This window comes from Oryctolagus cuniculus, chromosome 6, assembly GCF_964237555.1.
Source record: "Oryctolagus cuniculus chromosome 6, mOryCun1.1, whole genome shotgun sequence".
NCBI classification, from domain to species: Eukaryota; Metazoa; Chordata; class Mammalia; order Lagomorpha; family Leporidae; genus Oryctolagus; species Oryctolagus cuniculus.
The window spans coordinates 42,177,298-42,198,113 of record NC_091437.1 but is presented as its reverse complement, the minus strand read 5'-3'; the positions used below and the strand labels follow the sequence as shown (position 1 = coordinate 42,198,113).

At 42.1% G+C, this 20,816-nt stretch overlaps 2 long non-coding RNA genes across 3 annotated transcripts in view; one reads left to right on the top strand and one right to left on the bottom strand.

Moving 5' to 3' along the window:
* The window catches only part of LOC127490526 (uncharacterized), a 25,115-nt gene extending 9,690 nt beyond the window's left edge, over nucleotides 1–15,425 (bottom strand). The window contains exons 1-2 of the long non-coding RNA XR_011389869.1: nucleotides 14,165–15,425; nucleotides 13,333–13,382 (exon numbers count right to left, since the gene is read on the bottom strand). This is a non-coding gene — a long non-coding RNA (uncharacterized lncRNA). The remainder of the gene's footprint in view (nucleotides 1–13,332; nucleotides 13,383–14,164) is intronic.
* On the top strand, nucleotides 14,332–20,816 carry LOC103347937 (uncharacterized). 2 transcript variants are annotated; one of them, XR_007918511.2, is made up of 3 exons: nucleotides 14,332–14,418; nucleotides 14,726–14,940; nucleotides 20,181–20,816. It is a non-coding gene; the product is annotated as an uncharacterized lncRNA (long non-coding RNA). The 2 variants fall into 2 exon arrangements; XR_007918510.2 differs by lacking the exon at nucleotides 20,181–20,816 and adding an exon at nucleotides 16,138–16,742.

The following is a 20,816-nucleotide window of genomic DNA, read 5'->3' as shown; positions in this document are numbered from 1 at the left end:
GAATGTTGGTTGGCGTCCCAGCTGCTTCACTTCTAATCTTACCCCCTGCTAATATTCCTGGGAAAGCAGCAGAAGATGGCCCAACTACTCGTGCCTCTGCCATTCATATGGGAGACACTGATGGATTTCCAGGCTTGGCTGGCTGAAGCCTGGCCCATCCCTGGCAATTGCAACCATTTGGGGAGTGTACCAGTGGATGCAAGCTCTCTTTCTATCTATCTCTGTCTCTGTCTCTTCATCTTTCTGTCTGTAACTTTGCCTTTCAAATGAATAAATCTTTTAAACAATAAAATAAATAAATGTCTATGTGAAATGACAAAAATCACACTTTACTAATGGGCCAATAGCTAAGACTGTATATTTCAACTTGAGTTCTAGAAGACAGCTGAGAAGAATACTAGCCAAGGAATCTCACTACCAAGGTTTCTCTTTCAGCCTGGCTTCTTTCTAACAGTATGTACTTGAAAAAGTCACCTTCAGAATCTCAGTGTCCTCATCCTAACGATGGGGAGAAAAATCACCAAATTCTTCAAAAGAAATTTCTAAAGATTCAATACAATCATGCATATGGAACAATTGTGTGAGCTACAAAGTGCTCAGGAATTAATTTTTGCACTGAGTTATGCAAGATGAATTAACCTAAACCCAGAGACTTCATTTGATTTTTCACACCAGTCAGAACATGTTAAGTTTCAGTTGCAGAATGACTTCAGAACTTCTGCAAAGCAGAATGGCTGAGAGTTGGGGGCTAGGAATTTGAGCAATGATCAGAGGAAAAAGAGAGGCATGGAAAGGGAAAAAAAAAAAAAAAACAGATGACTTTCTTGATGTTTCCCAGACACTGAGAAATGACAGCCTTTAAGTCTATAAGGACACATTCTGTGTCCCTGAAGTCAAAGGATGCGCCCCAGCTCCTCAGTTTCCCTGTCACATGGACGGGGGAGCAAGGTTTGAGCAAGAAACAGGGTCTCTCCTGAATTCACAGCTAAGGTTCTGCTGTCAGGGAACTCCGCCCCTGTTTCCTAGAGATGGGTCAAAAAACTCCCAAGGCATTTCTGCCCACAATTCTGCCCTATCTCCCCAGGAAGGAACAGATGAGGAGTGAAAGGGCAAATATTTCCCAACTCGAGTCACTGAGGCTAGCACAGAAATAGAACAGGGACAGCCAGCTCCCTAGTTATTAATATTTTAAGCCTGGTGGCCTGGCTCTGCAGTGTAGAATGTGATGCCCATATAGATGCAGTTCTTAATGAGCCAATTATTTTCTTCCTAAGAGGGAGAAGACTGGTCTAGGAGGACAGATGCTGGATGCCTAATACCCTCCAGTCATCTAGCAAACACAATCGGGAAGAATTCATTCATTTCCCCACTCGACAAATACTTACTAAGTCTCCACTGTGTATTGTCTCAGGTCATGGAAACTAAATTGACCAGAACCTTGTTATCCCAGAGCCTTCCTTCTGAAGTGTGTGTGTGTGTGTGTGTGTGTGTGCCCAAGTGTGTGAGAATGAATGAAAGTGAGAGTAAGAGTGTTGGAAGGCAGAGGGAGAAAATAGGATAAATAGATGAATTAATTCATTTTTAAAGTAGGATAATTTCAGACAATGTTCAGGATCATTAAAGAGAAAGAGAGTAGTAAGAAAGAGACTGCAGAATGGGATGGGGGAATGGTTGTAGTCTCAGAGTAAAGGAAGATCTCTTTGAAGAGGTAACGTTTGAGCTAAGAACTAATAAGAAAGATTCGGTTGTGGAAAGCAGACACGACTTCCCAAGAAACACCACCACTTCTATTTCAAAAGCAAAGCATGCTCAGTGTTTCCATGATGGAGTCTACTCACACAGCTCAGTGACACTTCAGGAATTATGGTATCCAAGTTGCTTACTCCTCTGCTTTCCTGGAGCTGGGAAACACTCTCGAGGTGAATTAAGACATTATCAGGAACTTCATTTTATATCTCCAGCTTTGGATGTTTCATAAATTTTAAGTTTCTTTTCACAGCATATTCCTCAAACTCACCTGTGACAGAATGTGTATTGCATAAATACATGCATATGGGCATATTCCTGCGCGCACACACACACACACACACATATATACATATCAGTATACTTGTGCATGCAAATTCACATGCATATATCTGTGAATATATTTATATGTATATATAAACATACACACACGTATACATACACATATATACATACTGAGCTTCTTGACATGCCTGTCAAAGATTTGGAGATGACGCTTAGAAATTATTATATGTGGTAAATAAATATATATTTCTGATGCCCTTGATCCCCTTCTACCTCACTGATGACCCTAAGGTTACACATGAGTTTATGTCTGAGCAACTTCAAGAAAGCAAAAGCTAGGAAAGTGATTTTAAGAGATACAGGACATGGCACTTAGAAATCAGGCAATCATTTTCAGCTTAGCAAGGGTGCAGGACACCTGTGGCAGTCAACACAGCCCTGCTGCAGAGGACTTGCAGATTTTGGCATCTCAAGAGAAAAATCCCTTTTTCAGGGATGTCAATGTTTCACGTGTGCCTCCCCTAACCGGGGTGCTCATACGACCAGTGACTGTGGATGTCAGCGCATTGTCTGAAACATACTAGACTAACAACAAACTTTGTTGGATTTGCTGGATTCCTAAAATGGTCACTGACAATAATGGTAAAAGATGGTTTTCACCGGAGTGTGCGAAGGCAAGAGCAGAAGACATGAGGGGATTATTTATAAGCACATTGGGCACTTCCTGCTACACTCATCAACACTTGGGGGCTAATTTTGCAAACCAGGAGGGTGCAAGAGGCAGTGTGTAGAAGCAAGGCAATTACTTCTTATTTCCCCCTTGTGTATCACAATAAAGGGACCTGTATATGCCAACACAATCCAGGTTAATGTGGCATTTTATATCCTTGGTAAGGCCAGAGATATTTCAATGGTCAATCTGTGTGACCATTTAAAACTATAAGGAAATAGTTTTGTTTGAACATACATACTCAACACAAACCAAGTAGGCACTGTATACAAAAGCAAACCCGAGTTAAGAACCCGGCTTCTGTTGTCCACCCTACTTTCCTAAACAATTGCTGATTGTCTCAATTCTCTATTGGGACTTTCAGGTGATATCAACATCCTTGCTTTCTCAACAACTCTGATGTCCTGAGCTGTAGTTCTGGGATCTCTGCTGAGATGATGATACATATTATTTTACAAAAATAACATTTCCTTCACTGTAGTGTATGTGTACTCATTGACAGCGAGTGACTTGTAGTGAGGAATCCTTTCCATGAGATTTTGACCTTGGTCATTGTGCAGCTCACCAAGAACCTAGCTCAGCAGTCAGCAATTAACCTTCCATCCACAGGAGCATTTTCTTCTAAATGCACTTTTCAAACCTCTGAGTACTTCAGAAGATAAAGGTAAGCCATTGGAGGCCAGTGTACCAACTCAGTGCCAAATCACAGATGTGTGGTAAACTTCAACTGTAGTGTTCACCAAGGACCTCCAAGTCATTAACTCTTAATCACGACTGTAATAATAATGCAAATTTTAGGCATTGTTTTAAAAGGGGTCAGAGGTCTTCAAAGAGAAAGGAAAATTATTCCATATTCTCATCTATGATGAGATTCAAATCCTTTACTAAAGGCTGTAAGCCCTCCGTCCTTTGTGCCTCCTTCTGCACTCACCCCCATTCTCCCCTCCACACACATGCATAAACCCTTCATTATGACAAAATGATGTCAAGAATATGATCTTCTATCCAGGTTCAAACTCTAACTACTATCTAATAGGCCAAGTTTTCTTAACTTCACCAAACCTCAATTTCTTTACCAGTAAAATGGATATAATAAAGCTTGTCTCCCAGTACAGATGAAAATATTTGACTAAAGAATGTCTGTAAAACTCCTGTGAGTGTACGGAATTGGGCAAATACTCTATAACTATTAACAAAAAAAAAAGGGTGGGGGGGAACCAAACAGAATTCAACCTAACCCAATAAATTGCTTCCCATCCCCTGAGTAAAGATTCCTTTGGGCCAATGGTAATGTATCAGTGTAAGTACTTACAGATCTCCAGAAATAGCTGAATGGGTTTTGTGGATGAGAAAAGGAGCCAGTGGCATGATGGTTTTAGTTAATGAGATGACCTCCTGGGAGTCATAGTCTGAAGAGTCTAGGAACACAAGCCCACGTAATAAATCCAATGGCACCTGGACCCAGTGATAGAAGCCACAAGTCCTATATTAATCCTGTAACACTTCCTCCTCTGGTCCATGCCAGAACTCAAAGGAAACATGTTTCTACTTTACAATCACCATAAACATCCAGAAATGTCTCCTGAGTCCAAAGTGTATTCTACCTTCAAGACTTCTGATTGGCCTCTTCTCAAAGACAGAGACAGCCCCTCCTAGTACCAGAGTACTAGTATCTCTAGTGTACTGTCACCATACAGTGTGGCATGGTGGTTCCAACTAGCAACTCTGTAGAAATGAGACCTTGCTCAAGTCCGGGATCTGCTTCCATTTTGCCAATCTCTTGACCTCTCTGTACTTTGGCCCCTCATTCACCTGGGTTGTGGAAAGAACACCTAATCCACTTCCTAAAGTTGTTGCAAGGACGAGAAAACAAGAAAGCTCTTAGCAGGGTATCTGATCTACACAAGGGCTCAATGAGTAAGAGTCATCCTGGCCACTCTCGAATCAGGGCTGGACAAGAGTATAGAGAGGGGGCTGGAGCCCAGCAGCCTTTGGCAGCCAGAGGATCAACCACTGAAGGCGCTGTTCTCACAGTCTGCAGAAAGAAAAACAAGGAAAGGCCCCCTTGCCTGCCAAAACTGTGCGTGGTAAATAATTGATGTCCCACCATGTGTTCTTTTATTCAGAACCGCCTTTGAAGTTTCCCCTCGCCCTTGCCTCGGGGAATTGGGAGTGAGGAGGCTGTGAAGGGAAGGAATTGCAGAGGAGGAATGGGCCATGTGTGACCAGGAAAATGGAAAAACTAAAAGCATGTCTGGAATCCATTCAGGTTTGAAGGCACTTATTGTAAGTTTCAATAAGGCAAGGATTCTTAGGAGCCAAGATCCTAAAAAACGGAGAGGATCAGGAAGAATTCAAAAGTAATTCCTAGGAACAGCTGTGGGTGCTAGACCGACAGCTCCCTCCTGGGGAGGGAACAGTTGGTGAAAACAGTGTGCAGCAGACAGGAGTTTACCTGTGCAGGAGCAGCCAGCCAGGGCCTCACAGGGACTAATTATGAAAATATGATTACAATGGATTAGTAATCTTGTCAATCAAAGCCACATGCCAGGTAGCACCTGGCAGTGAGTAAAAATGCCACAGGACAGAAGAAGATGATGTTGTGGGTTTTTGTACAAAACGTTCCTCCCCAGGAGGGCAGGTCTTCCTGGGTTCAGGGGCTGAGAACGTGCAGTGGAGGCACTAACAGGCCCTCTAGGGACAGCAGGAAACTCAGCAGGACAGTTCTCATGCATGTGTATTTGAAATTCTGTTTGGCGTCCTCTTATTGCTACCCTTGAGAATTGGCCCAGTGCTTGCTCCCTAATTTACATAAGCCTGAAAGGAAATTAGTAAATAGAGTTTAAGAAACAGTGGGAACAGTAATGGCACAGCCACAGCTGCCTTTCCCAAACACGCAGAATGTTCCTTACCCAGGGCCCGGCACTTCACAAGCTCCATCCCACCTCATCCTTACAACACCCGGTCAGACTACATCTCCTCCACATCATCGGCAGCTCATACATGTTGTAATTCGACCGATATCACACCATGAGCCACACCATGAGAAGAGTAAAGCCACTGAACGCCACAGCTCATACTCACAATCATCAGGTTGTAACGCCTGTGGCAAAGTGGGAGGCCCCAAACCTAAGCTCTCCTCTAACCCTTGGCCTCTGTTTGAGAAGTATTCTAAAAGTCAGCATCATATCCTCAGAAAATCAAAGACCAGCAGCAGGAAAACTTTATACAAATCAGGTGATGCTTGTTCCAGAGAACTATTTTTAAGTGAATGTTTACTGTACTTTGCCATTGTATTCAGTGCTTTGGCTGTACTTTGATATTAAATCCTTACAATAAATGTACAAAGGAGATATTATTCTACTTTGTAGATGAAAACAGGGCACTTTAGAAAAATTGCAGAAACTGATCCATACCTCAGTCAGAAGAGAAATTCCAAACCATGGTGTCTTTGGTCCCTGAGACTCATTTGAGAGTTTTAACAAACCCTCATCTGCTCTCAGCCTGACCATGTATGTAGACCTCTTGGCCACAACGTGTTGCGCAACCTTACTTTCCTAATCCATACACAGGACTACATTTGTGAGGGCATTTATACTGAGCCATAATGATGCAAAGTCACTGGAGTGGAGGGAGATACAATTCTGTCCAAATTCACAGAAGTGTTAGTAGTGAGAAATCCTACAGCTACGTAAATTTTATTCATGAATTTCAAAAGCATCAGAGTGAAGGAGACAGATGTTTTCCAGCCTATAACTGTTGGAATATTAAAAAAGAGACATGCTCAGCTAAATTTAAAAAAAGAAGAAAAAATTATTTTGTACTGCCTTTTAGCAGAAAAGCAGAATTAATACACTAATGGAACGTGAGTTGGACTGCCACTCCTCCTACGCCCACTTAGGCTAAAGCACTCAGCACCCACTCCTGAGATTGTTTATTTGGATAGCCTACAAATCTCCATCGCTGTCCTGGGCACAGGGGCTCAGCTTACGTATCACAATCCATGCCCCTGTGCGAACACAGAGCCCTGAGCAGACACTCAGCCTAGCAGTGATTCAAGGGTTCCCTCCAGTTAATCCTACGTAGAGGCAGAGAGATCAACGAGAGGATCTTTCCACTTCCTTTCAAGGCTTAACATTCCATAATCCTGGGGAGAAATAGATGTGATGTATGGGAGGCATTCAATTCTTAGACTTAAACTCCCTCTCACTGACCTGAAAGGAAAAAAACAAACCTTTAAAAAAAAAAAAAAAAACTGCATGCACACTGCCCTGTTGCAGTGACAGATGGCATTGTCAGGAACTTGATGAGTAGCGCGAACCACCATGGAAAAGGATCCATACATAAAGCACACAAAGGAATACGGAAGTACAATCGAGAGCTGTGTTGATAGATTTCCCCCATTTCAAAGACACCACCCCCTGGTGTACTGCAAGCAGCCCAGACTGAAGGAGAATTTTTATGAAGAGGGCTGGTGAATGCATACCAATGCTGTGAGTGACACGTGTGAGAATACTGCGAACCAGAGGTTGAGTCTATTGATAAACTCAGCCGACACAGGAATATACCCACAGCACAAAACCAGCCTTGAGCATCAGAGTGTCTTCCTGGTAAACAGCACTGGGTTAGCTTGGAATTCATGCTTCACATCAGGAGCCTGTTTGCAGCCCTCCTTCAGAGCCACACTGTTCAAGGGAGGGAGAGGGGAGGAAAAACAAAAAAATCCTCATAATTGCTGAATTATCCCTTTGAAATATGCTGCTCTCTCCTCATATAGATAACAACTTCAAAACACAAGGGCATTCTAAGAAGAGAACCCTCTCTGTGTTCCGAAGAGATGAAAACCACACTGTACATTTTAGGTCAAAGGAAATGACTTCTGAGTGTTCGCATTTGTATTTGAAAGTGCTTGATGGCTTTTCGTTTCCTCGAGGAATGGGTCCCAATGCCTCCACCTAATAAATACTCTTTAAGTCTGTCTTACGGGCCGGCGCCGCGGCTCAATAGGCTAATCCTCCACCTGCGGTGCCGGCACACCGGGTTCTAGTCCCGGTTGGGGCGCCGGATTCTGTCCTGGTTGCCCCTCTTCCAGTCCAGCTCCCTGCTGTGGCCAGGGAGTGCAGTGGAGGATGGCCCAGGTCCTTGGGCCCTGCACCCACATGGGAGACCAGGAGGAAGCACCTGGCTCCTGGCTTCGGATCAGTGCGATGCTCCGGCCGCAGCAGCCATTGGAGGGTGAACCAACGGAAAAAAGGAAGACCTTCCTCTCTGTCTTTCTCTCTCTCACTGTCCTCTCTGCCTGTCAAAAAATAAAATAATAATAATAATAATAATAATAATAAAGTATGTCCCACAGAGTCCCCAACCATTCTTCCAGCATGCTCCTCTCCACACCCCACATGAGGGGCACACCATCTGCTGTCATGGCACATTACAGTCCCACCGTCATGCCTCTAGTCATGCCACTAGTATCACCTGGACTCCTGCCTTCTCCAAGAAAAAATCTCAGCTACCCCTCAAAATCTATCCGATGCTTCCTCCCTCAAGAAGCCTTTCCCAAACATCTCCATCCCTAGTGTCTCTTCCTTCTCTGAGTTACTCTTTTAGGCCTGGGATCTTTTGTTTTGTTTTGTTTTGTTTTTTGCCAGACAGAGTTAGACAGTGAGAGAGAGACAGAGAGAGAGTTATAGATAGTGAGAGAGCAGCTGAGAGAAAGGTCTTCCTTCTGTTGGTTCACTTTCCTAATGGCTGCTCCGGCCGGCGCACTGCACCGATCCAAAGCCAGTACCCAGGTGCTTCCTCCCAGTCTCCCATGTGGGTGCAGGGACCCAAGCACTTGGGCCATCCTTCGCTGCCCTCCCAAGCCACAGCAGAGAGCTGGACTGGAAGAGGAGCAACTGGGACTAGTACCCGGTGCCCCAACCGGGACTAGAACCCAGGGTGCCAGTGTCACAGGCGGAGGATTAGCCAAGTAAGCCATGGCGCCTGCCACAGGCCTGGGATCGTAAGACAGACCTTCCTGTGATCTAATGGCTACCAATGTTCATGCTTTGATCAACTCAATGAGAAAAGAAAACCAACAGTTGATATTAACTGGGGATGTACTACATTTTGAGGCATTAAACACAAACTATTGTGATCACACTTAATCCTCACAACCAACCCATAAGTACACACCTATGCTACAGGGGAGGATAACTCAGGTATAGGGAGGTTGCATATCTGGGTCATAACACCAGGGCATGAGTCCAGGCCAGCCCAACTCCAGATCCTCTGACTATAAACATCCTAGGGAGCTGATCATTCTCCTGGATCTCCCTTAGGACTTCATACACTGTGTATTCCATTCATTTCTAGTGAAAGAAATCCTAGAGTAACCTAAATTTCATTCATAACTTGCTGATTCTTCATCAATCACCCAAAATTTATTGAAAATTTTCCATGTGGCCATCTCTGTGCTAGGTCCTGGGTAGATAAAACACAGCTCCCCTGTCTCTGGAGCACATAGTCATAAAACAGGAGCTCAGTAACTACTAGAACTGGTCTACTATAAACACAAGCTAATTACTGTAACCTCAACCAGATCTGTGTACAATGGTCACTTTGTCAAAGAAATATTAAGCTATATTAACCACAAAGACTGCTATGATTGACTATGGCTTGTATACCTTGAACTCACAGAGTTCTGCAAAATTTTTTATTTTAATTTTTTTATTTAATTAATACAATTTTCATAGGTACAACTTTAGGAATATAGCAGTTTTTTCCCTTTACCCACCTTCCCACCCCCACTCCCGTCCTACCACCTACTCCTTCTTACATCCCATTCTTCATTAAGATTCATTTTTAATTAACTTTATATGCAGAAGACCAGCTCTATACAAAGTAAAGATTTCAACAATTAATCTGCAAAATCTTAAGTGAATAGTATTAGCAAAGTAGAAACTTCACTGAACTATGGTGTTTACAGGTAGGGCCTTCAGTAAAACATCAGAAGTAAATACAGTCATTGGTGCTTCTGTAACTGAACATAATAACTTCTAAAGAAGAAAAGAGACCAAGCATATACACAGGCTAGTACATGTGCTCCCATCTCTTGTCATGTAATGCTCTGTGCCACCTTGGGACTCTGACAGCAACAGAGTTCTCAGATATAGCTCCTTGATCCTGTACCTCCAGAACCATGAGCTGAAGTAAACCTTATGTCTTTACAAAGTAGCCTGCCACAAGTATTTCACTATAGAAATGAAAATGGATGAGTACAGAATCATTGGGATATAACCAAGAGTACCGGGTTTCCCCCTGAACTATGCATAGCATGCTGTGCAACCTCCAGCAAGGGGAATTCCACTTATCAGCTGTCATATAAAATCAAAAGGCTGGCCAACATCACAATTTGGCTGAGCATCAGAATCACCTACTCAATGATTCTTTTTATTGCTGAATGAGTATCTGGGAAAATATTAGGGAATGAATGAGCAACTTGGCTGATCTGTTTTGAGATTTGGAACAGAAGGGAACTCCCTTCAATGATTGCCCATTAATGATGTACAATTGATCTTCATTACTCATGGACTCCACATGTGCCAATTTGCCTACTCACTAACATTTATTTGTAGCCCTAAAATCAATGTCTGCTATGCTTTCACACTCATTCGCATATATACTCAAAGTAGCAAAAAAAATTTTGAATTGTCCAAAGTACATGATCCCAGCTGAGTTCAGACAAAGAGATGTTCTGCTTTCTTATTTCAGCTCCCATACCAGAAATAAGTGTACTTTTTGCAGTCTATTTAACACAACACTTTTTACATTATTGTGCTTTTTGGTGTTGATTTTGCTATTTATATAGCTGCCCAAGAAAGTGCTGAAATGCTGTTCAGTTTTCCTAAACATAAGAAAACTGTGACTGTGTCTGACAGAGAAAATACATGCATTAGATAAACTTTGTTCATGTTGAGTTAGATTTATTAGCAATAAGTTCATTGTTAATGGACCAGCACTACCTATTAAATAATGTATGTTTGAATAAGAACACACATCAAACAAGGTTATACATTCTTCAATTGATTAAAGTATTATGATTAGAAAATCACAGGAATCTAAGCCTATATTTTCTCTAGGGGTAATATTTCCATACTTAGTAATTTCATGTCTATAGTAACTTATAGAACATTAACTATTGCAATACTGAGAATAATTCTATTCCTGGTGAGCCTGCTATAAAAGAGGTCTTCAGGCCAGGTCTCAATGAGTTAGCTATGACATTTCAAGCGTAATCACCAAAACAACATAAGATGAACAGAAGGGAATGTATTAACAATGCTGTGCAATGTCTTTGACAAGTTTGACAGTGCAACAGTCACCCCCAAAGACCAAGACTAAAAGCAAAGTCCAGGAACATTGCTTCTCAGTATAAGCCCTTATGTACCATTGGATTTATTAACAATAGCTTTGTTAAAGCATATGTGTTAGCTTATAACAATAAAGATAAAGGAAAAAAATCAATTCATTAGCCCCCCCTTTGATTTCAGAGTTCCAAAAACCATACTCATAAATCATTTTCTTCCTGATAAACAGACTTTCTTTTTACCCCAGTTTTTTGATCTGAAAAATGATAAATAGAACAGTGCTTGTTTCCTATGGTTTTCATGTGGGCTAAATGAAGTAATGTATTTAAACAAGTTAGCAACATGCCACTGGAATGTAAGCAACAATGAGAAGGAAGGCACAACATAATCTGGTAGAGGTGCAGTTAGAGAATTATGATTTCTAGAGGATTCTTACTGAGTAGAATCTCTCAAAGATGCATTTTCCTGACTGACCCCATATACCTCCTTCCCAATACAGTCTTTTAGTCTGAGTGATTATTTTTGGTTTTCTGAGGCTTGTGTCTAAACCAATAAATTGTTAGCCAAAAGTTGTGTTTAAGAGTATGAATTTTAGGGTCTGGCACTGTGACGTAGTAGGGTAAGTCTCTGCCTGTGGTGTCAGCATCCCATATGGGTGCTGGTTCCAGTCCCAGCTGCTCCTCTTGCAATCCAGCTCTCTGCTATGGCCTGAGAAAGCAGTAGAAGATGGCCCAAGTGTTTGGGCCTCCTGTATCCATGTGGGAGACCCAGAAGAAGCCCCTGGCTCCTGGTTCCACCATAGGTTCAGCTCTGGCCATTGCAGCCATTTGGGGAGTGAGCCAGCAGATGAAAGACCGTTCTCTCTATCTCTCCCTCTGTCTGTAGCTCTACCTCTCAAATAAATAAACAAATTCTTTGAAAAAAAAATGCAAAAGACCCCATATTTTAAAATAAAAGAGCATGAGCTTTAGAAGCACACAGATCTGGGTTTCAGTTCTGACTCAAACAAGTATTAGCTATTAGCTTTGGTGTAGGCTATGTAACATCTTGGGGCCTCAGCCTCCTCTTTGGAATACAGGGATCACATTTCTCTTGAATACTTTTAAGTAAGATTAAATGGGATTGTCTTAGCGTCTCCTGAGAAGTAGATGCCAAGACAGAAATGAAGTACTACAGATTTATAAAGATAAGAAGTACTGCTACACAGGCTAAAAGTTTCTATTTTGGATACTGAAAAATTTTGGAAATAGAAATAGATGGTGGTGATAGTTATACAGCATTGTGAATATAATTAAGGTACAGAATTGTGCTCTTAAAATTGTTTAAATAGCAAATTTGACATATATGTATATATTATATTCACAATTCATAAGCAAGGTTATATTGGAGGCAATACCTGTGAGATAAAATGGGAAGAGGCACTGGACATGCAGGGAGAACCATAAGACTATAATGCAGATCTGACTCTAAGCATAGGAGACTGAGATAGAAAAGTCTTATACTACAAGGCAGGCTTAATGAAAGTTCAGCAAGTTCATGAGAACATGCACTGCTTCCTAAAAATGGGGCTCCTTGGGGTCTCTGCCACTCTCAAATACTGGCGGGAAGTATTTCCCAGCAGGAAGCATGTTGTTGGCACACACAGAAAAAAAGTCATAATGACTTTCAGAGTACAGACTGTGGGGCCATGAGTCAATTATGCTCTTTGCATAGCCTCATGGCTGCCGAAAGCCTCATGCATGTAGAAGCATTCATCACCCTGAAAGGATGGTAGATAGTAAAAGTAGTGATATTCTCTATAGCAACTATCAAAATACTATCATCATTAATCATCATCATCATCATCTTTATCTCTACGTTTGTTCAAATTACCATACAACCAACCTATATTTCCAATTTGTGTTAGTTATAACAGGTTTTACTGACTGCAGTACCCATCAAGGTAGCTTAAACTGTAATGTCCGTATTAGAACTGCTAAATTCTGTGTCTCTTGTAGGTACAGAAAGACAGGAAAGTACATAGACTCAAAAAGAATAAATCAGGAGTTGTGAATTACATCTTTGTGATGCCTTCAAATTCCACAGCCTTCAATCACATTTCACAGGCGGCACTGGTCTCCACTGGCTTGGGGACTGTCGCACTACTCATCTATTTTCTGCCCATACCATATCATCACCTACAGCCCAACTCACCAGGAGAGAGAAGTCATGTAAACTTACCTTCATCAAAAGTGAACCAGAAAGCAACAAGAGTTCTTCTCTATATGTTCCTAGAGTACAAAGCAGAGGAGGGGGTGTTGGAGGCTTGCAGAGGGGACAAACAGGAAGGCTTCTCTTTCCCTGAGCAAGGGTGGGAAATGTCTTCTCTGCCAAGGGCCATTTGAATATTTCTAACATCCTTCACTGGTCACCTAAATTAGCAACTTAGAAATAAGCCTGCTAAACACGTATTGAATTTCAAGTCCCACCTGTAGCTGCCTTGGCAAGCCAAGACCAAATGATTTTGAAGGCCTTATACTGTCCATGGGCCAGATATTCCCTACCTCTGCCAGTATAGGGCAACTAACCTTGGACTATTTAAGTCTGACTTTCTCTTAATCACATGAAGAAAATCCACATACACAAGAGACAAAAATGATACAGAGAAGCAGAAATGAAAAAATGGAAAAAAACTGGTTAGGGCCGGCACTGTGGCATAGCGGGTAAAGCCTCTCCTTCATTCTCTGTGTAACTCTGACTTTCAAAAGGAAGAAAGGAAGGAAGGAAGGAAGGAAGGAAGGAAGGAAGGAAGGGAGGGAGGGAGGGAGGGAGGGAGGGAGGGAGGGAGGGAGGGAGGGAGGGAGGGAGGGAGGGAGGAATTGGTCAGTACTAATGATACAGCACTCTGGCCTCAGAATCAGCCTTAAGGCATTTGGATCTGGCTAAAAAGCCCATGAGAGTTTCACAGGCATGGAAAGCCAAGACACTGTGGCAAAAAAAAAAAAAAAAAATGTTCTTAATGAAAGATCTCTGTGAGATCCCAGCGGAAAGAACAGGCCATCAAAGGAGATACCTTTCTCTGAAGGGAGGAAAGAACTTTCACTTTGACTATGGCCTTATCTAAATAAGATCAGAGTTGGTGAACTCAAGAGGCTTCCATAGCCTTGGAAGCTCATGACAAGAGCCTCGGTGATTACTGACATCATAAATAAGAGTGTCAATTGTTAAATCAACAACAGGAGTCACTGTGCACCTGCTCCCTATGTAGGACCTTTGTCCTTAATGTGTTGTACTATGTGAATTAACGGTCAAACTACTACCCAAACAGTACTCTATACTTTGTGTGTCTTTATGGGTGCAGTCTGTTGGAATCTTTACTTAGTATATACTAAATTGATCTTCTGTATATAAACATAATTGAAAATGAATCGTGATGAAGAATGGGATGGGAGAGGGAGTGGAAGATGGGCTGGTTACAGGTGGGAGGGAGGTTATGGGGGGAAAAGCCACTATAATCAAAAAGTTGTACTTTGGAAATTTATATTTATTAAATGAAAGTTGAAAAAAAGTACTAATGATACTCAGACTACTGGTCTGATCATTCCAAAACCAGCTCTCCTCCCTTTTCTAACAGGTGAGCTAGGCCACAAGAAATGTCAAGAACCCATTGGAAAAGAAGAGCTACAAGATAAGATCCTTGAGGATGAAGGCCCTTGACTAGAGGAAGGGGTTGCATCTGAAGATGTGTTCCAGCATCTCCTGACAACTGGCCCTCTACTCTAAGTGGAATGGATGCTAATGTGTGAATCGAGGGGGCAAAGGAGCCTCGGGACTGTCCGAGGCATTATGGTAAGAATGACATAAATTATACAAAATTTAGTATTTATTCCTTTGAGAACAAGAAATCTAACATTACCCATTCCATTGGTCCAAGTAGGCATAATGAGGACAATTAAGTCTCTCAAAGATTCTGCAAACTACACTTCCCCCGAGGGAGGTGACAGTTATTAAGAGAACCCAAGTCAAGCAAAATGATCCATCAGCTGTAATCACAAGAAGCTTCTAATTCCAAAATCTGTGTAACCAACATTCAAGATAATATGGCTTTTAGTTAATGTTTGAGGGGCCTGTGTCCTGTATCAGAGTACCCGAGTTAGATTCCTCACTCTGGATCCTGACTCCTGCATCCTGGTAATACATGCCTTTGGAGGTAGCAGTTATGGCTCAAGTAATAGGGTTCCTCCCACTTATGAATGAGACCTGGATTATGTTCCCAGACCCTAGCTTTGGCTCTGGTCCTTGGGGCTATTTGGGGAGTGGACCAGTGGATGAGAGCTCCCTCTCTCTGCCCTACGATTTCTGTCAAATAAGTAAAAGTTAAAAACAAAATCTCTAATGTGCCAAAATAGGAGGCTTGCAGAGGTTCAGTACCAGAAAACAACTGTTCAGCCCTTCTTCCATTTGAAAATAGGAAGTAGCTGACAACTATGTATTTCTCAAAATGATTTCATCTGTAAAGCAGGCACAGACTAAGAAAGCTTTCAGCTCTGCAGGTGGGGAAGGAAGTAAAAACCAAGCAGTCAGTCAGTAAAGGCCTAGCAGCCTTCCTTCTCGTGCAAAATATGGTACGTGAGACCAATCCAATGCCTAGGAATGTGGGTGGCGAGAAGGGCAAGAATGTGCCACACTCAGCTCTCAGGTGTAGCCAGTCTTGTCATGCTAGGCACAGGTGCAGCTAAGATACATACTCCATAAGCCTTTCAAGGAAGGTAGTCACATACACTTTCCATCCCACTCTCTCCATAGTACTTGCCTTCCCTAGAGCTGGCAAACTGGTTACACTAGATGACACCATCTGCTACAAAGGAAACTCCAAGTACAGAACCCAGACCTCAGTGGAAAATGTGTTAGGATAGACACCATCAAATAGTGTAATTATAGTAACCATAGGATTTTATCCAATCATTAGAACAGAAACCCCATCCTGTCTTTAACAGTAACTCTGCCATTTACCATCACGAACCTGTTATCTTGATTCCCCCACAGGTGCTTTGTTGGTCACAAGAGGAAATGATGAAATCTTCCAGTTTTCAGTTATCCAAGTACAAAAGTATCTTTCTCGAGCAAATCTGAAAGGTTCCATTTCTTACAGATTGTACAAGCCTACAGGGCTCCTGAAGAAAATACCTGCTCTCTTTCCTTTGAATCTCTACTGCTTTCCTTTTGCTCTAAGAACACCACAGAGAGAAACCAAATGTGCCTAATAAATCTGCTACCAGCACATGTTACAGTTCCAATGGCGATTCTTCTATTCACATTTTTCCAAGCCACTGGCACAATTTTATCCCTTTACTTTAAACAAGGCCCTCTTCCTATACTCTTGAAATCTAGGGCATCCACTTTGGGCTTCCTTGTCTTCAATCTGTTCCCAGTTCTCTCTCCTCCTTGTCACCATTCTACCTACCCCACTGCCTACAAACTCCCATAAGACTGCCAACAGCCTAACCTCTTAATCAGGCCCTGCTCTTTCTCCACAACAATTCATCCCTCATACTGCCTGACATATGAATATTATTACAGCACCTTTGATCATTTCATACACATACAAGTTCCTTTTCATTCAGTCCTCATTACTTAAAAGAAGAAATTAGCTCCGTACCTAAGGACTGAACCACACCTGACTCCAGAATTGCATCCCATTCTTATCTGATATACAGGCTTGCTCCAGGTGCACCCTAAACCTCCTTGCCTCTGCAGCATTGTTTGTGCCCTTTCTGCCACCTAGGATATTCTCTCCCCCTTGTCAACTAGTCCAACACTCATAACAACCTCAGGTCTATGTGCCACTGATGCTAGAGTGTAAAGTCAAAGGCTGGAAAGGGAAGCATGCCTTCAGTTCATAGAAACTGTTGTGGACCACAGGAGGGGCTAGCACTGATCCCTATGATACTAGGAAGCTACTGAAGATTTGCAGAGCAGTACATGATCCTATTAGACTGTAGTAAAGTCTTACTGCAGCATATAGATTAAGAGATCAAGCTATTGTGGAAATACAGACAAAAGTGATCTCCACTACCACAGTTCCACAATGATGTAAAAGAGTGGGCTGAAACTACAACTGGCATATGGACACCTGCATCCCATATCAGAGAACCTGGTGCAAGTCCTAGCCACTCTCCTGCCAGCCCAGCTTCCTGAGAGGCAGCAGCTGATGGCTCAAGTACTTGAATCCATGCTACCCATGTAGGAGGCCCAGATGGAGATGTAGGCTACTGGCTTTGGCCTTGCCAAATGTTGCAGGCATTTGGAAAGTGAATCAGCAGTTGTAGAATCTGTGTTTCTATCTCTCTCTCTTTCAATTAAAAAAATTTTAGAAGAAAGAAGTGGACTGATTTGAGTGCTATTAAGGAAGTAGAACCAACAGAATTAGCCATTTGATGAAGCCAGGAGTGAAACACTCATATTTCTGGCTTGGATAGAGTACCGCTTACTAAGACAGGAGAACATGGGGCAGGAATAGATTGAAACAGGTTGCATACAATGTCAGAGGGATTTTCAAGGCACAATGTCCAATTAGTTAACAAATAAAAGAAGCTAAAATTCATGAGAACTACCTGGTCTTACTTTTTCAACCTGGGTAACACCAGCTATAGGCAAATGGTCATCTAGTCACTATAAAGAGATTAAATCTATCCAGAACAAGTATATGGTGTGAGTACAGATGAGGGCCATGATGACTATCAATATTTCAAGGATACCCAGGGGAGAATTTTCAGAGAGAACACAGAAATAAGAAATCTCAGTTGTAGAAGAAACACCAAGAGTGAGTGAAAAGTGCAGGACGGAGAAAGAATACCTACAAGAGATTGATGAAGTCAAGTAGAACAGGGGATGCCATTATCCTTCAGATTTAGCCACAAAGAGGTTACACATGAAAACAAAGTATTTTTTTTTCCTTTGGAAAGGTGGGATCAGATGCCGTGTGTGCTGTTAAGGACACTTACTGGATAGAGTTGGACAGCAATAAGGCTGTGTGTCTCCCAGCACGCCTTCCAGACCCCCGTTCTGATTGAGAGGCCACAGAGCCTTATTCAGTCCCCTCACACACAGGAGGCACTGAACAAACACATGTAGAAAAGGAAGTGCGAATTGACATTCCCTCTTGCAACAACTTCATTTGTAAGCACAGCCAAAGTTGCCAGAGAGAGGGGAGAAGACGCTTGCAGTTGCTCAGTGACCTTGTGTGGCATTTGTCTATCTCTCACCCCATTTGCAGACATTAAATTAATCATGCCCTCTCTTTCCACCTCTACTAGTAGGTCAATAGACTTGGGTTTTCTGGTCTAATAAGACTCCTAAATGAGCTCTAGAGCCTTAAGGCAGGGCCTGGGCTGAGGAATTCAAGTCACCCTCCCTTCTTTTATCTAATCCTGTTGAGTTGATGCTAAAAATTTTTTAAAAATCAGACTGGTTTTGCCTTCTGATTATTTCTCCTGGATCCTTCAGTGACCTCCCTCAGAGAGAGTGACCACTCATCACTCAGATGACAGGCGAAAGCCACAGCAGCAAGAGTCCAACTATCATTTATTAAGCCCTTACTACGTGCCAGATATCCTCCTGCCCTTCCTGAACCCCCTTACAGCTCAGTCCTGTTCACACTCTTCTTTGCTCCACACTGTCCACAGAGTCAATTTCATTGGCCTCATTTTCTTGTCTAGTGTCTTTAATTCATTCAGAGTAAGACAAAATAAAAGAACAATGTGCTAGATTAAAAAGCTGTTATCAGATTGCAGAAACACATTTGAGATCAAAGTATCCTATTGTTGGTAATTCTAACAAAACAATGTCCTGGGAACAAATGGGGAAAAATGCTTTCTCTTTGCTTGGCTTAATCAATTTATTAATTGTGCGATGGCCACATTTATCACTACTGGAGTTCATTTTCACAAAGGACTACACAAGTAGTCTCTGAAGGGAGACATGGCTTAAAACACTCAGGGGAAGGAAACATTGAGTAGGTAAAGCTGCGCATTGGCTACTACTGTGAATTATTGAAAGGGGGCTCTGCCTGGGGAACAGAGCACTGATCCTCTGACAGTCACTCAGAATTAAGGATTTATTTTATCACCATCTGTGCCAGTTGACAATTAATTGCCTTTAAGCTCCGAAGTCACCCTTCATTGCCCACTTTGTGAAAAGTGGTTCTTTTGAATGACTTGTCATTTGCCAGAGGGCGTTGTGTTTGGTTTTGTCAATAGAGGGCGCTGAAGATACACTTCAGCAGAAAGTTTTTCTTGGTTCCAATGGGCTCAAGAAGGCTACTGCAGACTAGCTTCCCATGAATGCTGTTTTCCCCAGCAACAGAGGGTAAACTGCTCACAAATGCCAAAGGGCAGATTTCTAGTAAGTTCAGCCAATGTGACACAGTGACTTTCATGCCATTCAGGGAACCATAGCCATGTCCTCTCCAACAAGGTCTGGGTCTCAGTCTGGAGACAGAGGGGTCTCTTTTGGGACACTCAATCTCAGTCCTTGGGGAATTGCAGCTGTTCCCTCTCTCTGACATCTCAACCTTCTCAAGGGCTCTATCCACTTCTTACTAGCCAATCCACCATTACTCCAACTCTGTGTAATATTTGATTCTTTATATTAAACTGTTCTTATTCAAATTACTGTATGGCATTTGTCATCTGAGTTTTGGTGGGCACAGCATTATTTATGCTTGTGTGCACATGCACACACCCAAAATGGTTCACAAGTTGTAGAATGGTATAAATTGTGATGGCCTTCTAGATCCACCCCATCCTTTGCTGGGCTACAGACGGTCATATTAGCTTTTAAAATCCTCATCATATCCCTGTGAGACAAATATTTTATCCCAAATTTATAGAGGGGAACTGAAATTTTGAGTGTTCTTATTTATCCATGAAAGCCATATGGGATACTCTACACAGTTGGCTGCTCCAACACTGATGTTTATTAATATAGTTAGGAGCATCAGATCTTTCCAAAAGTTGCATCTATCTAATAATAATATGGATTATTCTAGCTGTTTTTTTTCCCTCTTGACTTCTCTCACAACAACCCAGATTCAAAATCCAGGCTGACTGATTCAGAAATTCACTCTCCTGACTCCTGTAACATCACTATAACCTTCAGTCCTCAACACTTCATCTGCTACATGGTTGAGCACACAGAGGAAAAAACACCTTCTAATGGAGACCTAATTTTTCCCTGCACTTCCAAGAAATGAGTCCTTCAAGGAATCCTGCCTACATTAAACTCTACAGTGAAAATGGGATAGTCAGAGACCAGTGACTGGGAAGTAGCATGATGTCAAGCTATTCTTTTGCGTACATGCGGATACCCACGTCAAAATAAGGATCCAGCATTTTCAATAAAGGAAAGTAATAGCATGAAGACTGACAGCTGTTTCTCTCTAAAGCTGGAAAAGATACTTATATAAGATTAAGGCTCAATCTGACATTTTTTTCCCAGTGCCCCCTCTTTTCAAAAAAATTTTAACAGCCACCTGCAAAGTATTTGTTGGAGAATTTTTAATGACTTCTTAAATCCCAAATCATGATCAGCAGAAGACCTGCATCTGCCAAGGCTTAAATATTGTGATCCACTCTCCTGTCTCTAGAACTCACATTATCTTCCAAAAGAGCAGTGCCGACTGATAAACAAAGAAAGCCAAACAAGTAAAAATGTTTTAAAGCAAA